Below are 6,000 nucleotides of genomic sequence, written 5' to 3' on the forward strand. Positions count from 1 at the left end.
AACTTCAAACTGAGGTACGTATTGCCCTCATTCTCAGCTTGTCTTCTTCAGCACTAGTATAACAATAGGTCCACTGTGAGTCTGTGACACAGAGAGAGAGAGAGAGAGACAGACACACAAACACAAACACAGAGAGAGAGAGAGAGAGAGAGAGAGAGAGAGAGAGAGAGAGAGAGAGAGAGAGAGGATGGGTCATGAATGGAGATAAGGAAATGAGAAGGGGCCGGGGCCGAAGGAGGGGAAGCTGGAGGTGTAAGTAAGTAATGATGATACCTCATATGCCATCATTGCAAGCCAAGGCTCCTTCCGTATACAAACACTGCACCCATGAAATGGATTCAAACATCATATTATCCCTCCTCTCCCCCTTGTGACTCCATAGTCCTAAAGCCCCTCATTGCCTCACCTCTACTCATCTATTATTTATATGTTCACCTGCACTTTCTAATTTCTACATCATCTTCCCAGTCCAATATACTTTCTTCTTCACCTGTTCTTCCATATCTCCTTATCTTTAGGAAGGAAATTCAGAATGTGCCAATCTACAACTCCCCACAATTCTTCTGCTTGCAGACGGCTAACCAAGCGATGCAAAGTTCGCGTCCATCGCTTAACCAGGTTCTTCCTTGCCTCCCAACTCTTGTACATAGTGATTTCTGGGTCTTCTTCATTCTGTTTCTATATTTTGATTTCTGGGTCTCCTTCATTCTGTTCATATATTTTGATTGCTGGGTCTCATTCATTCTGTTTACTTATGATGTTTTACATTAAAAACAGGAGGAGGTCAGAAGAAGCAGCAGAGACAGTTGGCATAGAAATAGCGATGAAGAACTTGAAGCTGTATTTGGAGAACCGGATTATCATACAAGAGAATGAGAAGCTGAGGGAGAAAGCGCTTCTCCTTCACCAAGAGAACCAGACCTTGATAGTTGAGCTTCACAAGAAGTTCTCTCATACTCATGATTTTGCCTCCAAAAGCCACCATTCACGATATGATCAACTTTCATGCTGAAGCTTGAAGAAGAATATGATCAGATGGGATCTTTTCTTTCCTGGACTCTGTTTTTCTGTTCTGGTAATTATGGTTATTATATTAGTGAATATTGGATATAGATAAGCAAGGGACTTTTTTATGGATGAAGGTAATTCAATCTTTATATTTATGAAAAACCACCATGAGTTAGAGACTTGGGAAAGGGAAAACACGATTTCTACATCTCAGTTTCCTTTTACGGATCAAACACACTCTGTTTTAGATCAAAATATATTACAGAAAACGTGTGTTTCGAGTTTCAACCCTTTTCCCAGTAAGCAAGGGCTTATCAAGGAGAAGTTCTTGTTACATTGTAATCCTTTCTTCTCATGTTTTCAACAAGGGTTTGTTGAAATAGTGAATACTGATACTTTCCCCTTTTGAACTTCCAATACATATTATTGAATAGTGATGAAGGTGGAAGGAAACCCTTGTTGAAAACATAATAATAATAATAATAATAATAATAATAATTTATGGATTAAAAAATAATAATAATTGTTTAAAGGAAATTGATGCGCTTCCAATTTTGACTCCAAATGTTGTATTATGGATAATTAGTATTGCCCTCTATACTTTAGTTTTGTTACTAATCAAATCTCGTTTTTTATGAAATTTATATTTATATTGCCCCTCTCACTTATGATGGTGTTAAGTCGTTATTAACATTGAATATGTAATGTGTATTTTGTCATTTATTAAAATTAAGATGTCAAAAAGATGACATTGCCCTCATTTATAGAAATCATATTGAATGCTAATTATATCATTAAATTCTTATTTTTAAGAATCAACTTTGGATTTTAAAGAGTACTAGTCATCTCCATATGTGGGTGAAGGGATTCTCTCTTCCCATTTTCTTCCTATACCTCACCGGAAACCCTATCACCGCCGGCCACAACTACCCCCACCTACCCTTGTTGAAACTCACTCACCACTGTCGGCTAGCAAGGACGTTGAAGGAATTTGAGATCCAGTGTGAAAATTCAGCAGTTGAAGACAACCAAGCATTCTTGCTTGATCAAGCTTTGTCAATACTTGTAACATTTGAATCGTTCTAAGACCAAACTTTCCTCTCTCTCCCTCTCTCTCTCTCTCTCTCTCTCTCTCTCTCTCTCTTCCTTTAGAAGTCAAACCAAAATGGCCAAAATGCTTTGTGTGAAGTTTGGTTCTTACACTGATAGTAGGGGGCACTAGCAGTTTCAAACTGATGTCTACAACCAAATCAAGCTTCCTTTCTTGTTCAATATCGACCACCGTATTAAGATTAAGCTTCTTGGCAATAAGTGCCAAAACAATATCTCATCCTCATAGCTTCCCTTGCAAAAATAGGTCATTGTCATAAGAAGTTTCGATTTCGATCCAGCTTCCAAACCGGAATGGTACGATGACCCAAACTAAACACTATCTTCAATGACAAATCGATCCTAGTTGCATTTAACTAGATAAATTCCTTAATAATGCAACTCACGGCTCTGAGAATGGACTGCATAATTGAATACCAATTGAAAAGCTTTGAGACGGTTCTTGAGGACATCTAGAAAACATACAATAAGAGGGAACTACAAACCTAATCCACCAGGCAGACGTTGGATCGAAACTTTGCTTACAACCTTCATGAGATCAATCTCCTAGTGAGGGAAGGTATCATCACCATAAGGATGAACGGCAATGTCATTGAAGGAATTGACTGAGAAGTATGGTGGACCCCAACCACAATCTTGTAGAGAGAGGCAAACAAAGCTAGTGTCTTTCTTCATTTGGGTATGGGTTTTGATCAATTCATTTTGTTTTAGGGATTTGAACTGGTGGTGAGTGATTTCTGGCAAGGGGAGGTGGTTGCCGACAATGATGGGGTTTTCGGCAATGTATAGGAAGAAGATGAGCGCATGAATAAAATTTGGGTCATTTATGTGAGTGAGAGTATTTTAGTAATTTCACTAATTGAGGGGCATTTTAGCCAATTGACCCATAAGACTAACGGTCAAATATTTTCATTCTAACAATGGAAAACTGAAATTTAGATTTTTACTTTTTTTAAGGGGCAATAAATGTAATTGACGGCAAAGTTAGGGATCTATATATAATTTGCTCAAAGATGCATCAGTGAAAAGAGAAAATAAATTTTTACAACTAGGTGTTTGAGTTTTTACTGTAAATTTTGTTGTACATTCTCAGCCCAAGTACTTCCAGACCTAGGCACTGACGAGTCAAGCGACAAGTTGCCGAAACGGGCGATGAAAGTCATGTAACTTCCTCGTCACGGCTCACGACTTTTATTTTTCCTGCTAACACAGCTACTCCGTCAAGTTGCAGTTATCTACACGTCAGCAGTGACCGAGTGCGGCGACTCGCGTCTGACATATATGACGGACGATGACGACAGCGAGGGGCCCAGGTAAACGGCCCCAAATTGCAGAAACAGACAAACGAACCGTAAACAACTGCCAACTGGCAGTCGCGGCTGACGTGTTTCCTGCTCTGTCTTCTGTTACCGGTCACATTCGGGCCCACAAGCCCGTAGTGGAACGGAAAATGTTTGACCGTTTTTAACGGGTTGTGGCTTGCCTTGGAAACAAGCGTGGTATGAAAGGTGAGAAACTTGGCCTTTTTCCGTCATTTCCAAAGATTTTGGAATTATGATCCAGTACAACCTCTCTCTCACATTAGTTTTCTAATTTTCACCATCGGATTAGAATCAGAACGACAATCAATCACCAGAACTGCTATGAGATTCATATCTGACAGACTCAGTGCAACGTCATAGGGTGCTCAACATTTCTTGTAGTTAAAACTTCAATGCAATCAGTGGCCTCTTTTGTTGAATTAATTTTTTAAAATTAAATTAATAAAAGAAAGAAAAAGGAAAGAATAGAATAGAATAGAATAGAATAAACAAAGAAGCGATAAAGCGGAAACAGGGGCGTCTTCTCGGTTTCAATAGCCCTTTCCTTCCCCTTCTTCTCTTCGTCTTCGATTTTGATCTCCGTAGCTGTTTCGTGTTGCAGCGAGAGAGATCCGACGATCCTGAAGAACGAGATCTTGGATTATTGAACGCAAGAGGTAAGGAACCTGATCGATCATGTATGTTTCTGCTTCATCTGGTCGAGGGTTTTTGGTAGAAATCGAATAGATCTATTATCCTTGAGAAGCTTTTTTGTCTCTTTTTCTTGTTTCTGTTTCATCACCTTGTCTTGTATTTTAATGGTCGATCGTCGGTTTATGTCTTGTATGGTGGTTTGATAACTTGTATATATTAATATTCTGTATAGTTCTGTGAACATGCGCCCTTGGGATAAGTGAGAACAATCAGAGAAGAAAAAAATAATCTTGACATCTATTATTCTCGAATTTTCTTTGATCTATTTCTCGAACTGTTTTTAGTTTGACGAGAGCGCCCTTACAGATATACCGATTACTATTTCTCGAATTGTATATTTTGTATAGGGGATTAGGGTTGAGAGGTCTTTTTGCGTGAGGGATTCAAAGACACTGTTGTTTTTTGCGTTGATCTTGCTGATGATTCATTTCCGAAGATAATTTCCCTCTTTTTTCTTTTTTCGATTGAAGTGTGCGAGACGAAGATGGGTTCTGAAGAGAGCTGGGATCGAGAGACGGGATGCCAAGCTCCTGAGAGTCACCGACCTTGCGCAAATGGGTGTGGTTTCTTTGGTACGCCAGCGACCTTGAATCTCTGCTCCAAGTGCTACGGGGACATCTGCATCAAAGAGCAGCAAGCAGCTTCTGCCAAGGTTGCCGTGGAGAGGTCGCTCAGCCCAACAAAATCGAACACATCAACGCAGCAGATACAACAACAACAACTATTATCTGTCCCTTCCTTGTCGGTTGATTCTTCTTCCACTTTGGCTCCTCCATCTACATCACCAATTCCATCATCTTCTGCTTTAAATTCCACTCCAACCGGTGTTGTTGGGGTTGAATCAGGGGTGAAAAAGAGGTGCCTGAGCTGTAAGAAGCGAGTTGGGATTCTGGGTTTCAATTGCAGATGTGGAAACCTTTTTTGCTCGGAGCATCGGTACCCAGAGATGCATGCATGTACTTTTGATTTTAAGTCTATGGGTCGACAATCCATTGCCAAGGCCAATCCATTAGTGAAGGCTGACAAGGTTCAAAGGTTCTGAAACATCCCTTGTGACTCATCTGCTAGGTGTTGTCTTGTTAAGTTTCATGTTCTGTTATTTCCTTTGGTTGTTTCATGTTCTATGAAAGAAAGTTGAGTTGGCTGTGCTGTGTTTGGGAGTTGGGAATTGGGAATTAGGACTTGGGACTTAGAGAGTTTCTTTCTGTTTGCAAGGGAACAAGGGGAATTGGGATGGAAAATTGGTAACAGAGAATAGGCAGCTCAGCTGCAACAGAGAGAATTCCTTCCAGGCTGTTTGAGTGGGTAAAGTGGATTACATAATGGAGTTATTTGCAGTTGAGACCATGCTTTCTTTCTTATATTTTATTCTATTTCATTATCATCTCCTGCTGAGATTCTATCTTTTCTTGACTTTAAGCAATGATAATAATAATCTGCACCAAAGAAGAAAAAGAAAAAGAAAAAGAAAAGTTAGGCAATTGAAACAGGTGTTTGGTTGAAATGATTATCACAATAATGAGGAATGATTAATGGATAACTAATAATTAGTAGCAGTACCAGACTTTTGTATTTTTCTTTATCTTTTGTTTTTTATTTGTGACTAGACTTGCACAGAAATGAATGCAGGAAAGTGGAAAAGTAAAACCTTTTGATTGGCAGTTGGACATAAATTATAGATTTCAGATCCTTGTTTGATGGATTTTTATGGTGAATCAAGCTTGTTAATGGGGTTGCTTACCAAACAATATACATTAAAGAAAAAGGTTGGTTGTTGAATTATCAATTTTGAGATTCACTTGATTGATCATCAAAAGGGCTATGTGCCTGAGAAGTTTCTCAAGTGGAGGAGTGTGACTTCCTCAGT

At 39.2% G+C, this 6,000-nt stretch overlaps 1 pseudogene across 1 annotated transcript; it reads left to right on the forward strand.

Annotated features, from left to right (window-relative positions):
• The first annotated feature begins 3,922 nt into the window (after positions 1-3,922).
• On the forward strand, positions 3,923-5,792 carry LOC149013716 (zinc finger A20 and AN1 domain-containing stress-associated protein 4 pseudogene; annotated as a pseudogene). Its single transcript, XR_016174103.1, has 2 exons — positions 3,923-4,096; positions 4,604-5,792. The product of XR_016174103.1 is annotated as a zinc finger A20 and AN1 domain-containing stress-associated protein 4 pseudogene (transcript).
• The last annotated feature ends 208 nt before the right edge of the window (positions 5,793-6,000 follow it).

Source organism: Hakea prostrata, chromosome 6 (genome assembly GCF_041222555.1).
Source record: "Hakea prostrata isolate BN-2017 chromosome 6, UWA_Hpros_2, whole genome shotgun sequence".
Taxonomy (NCBI): domain Eukaryota; kingdom Viridiplantae; phylum Streptophyta; class Magnoliopsida; order Proteales; family Proteaceae; genus Hakea; species Hakea prostrata.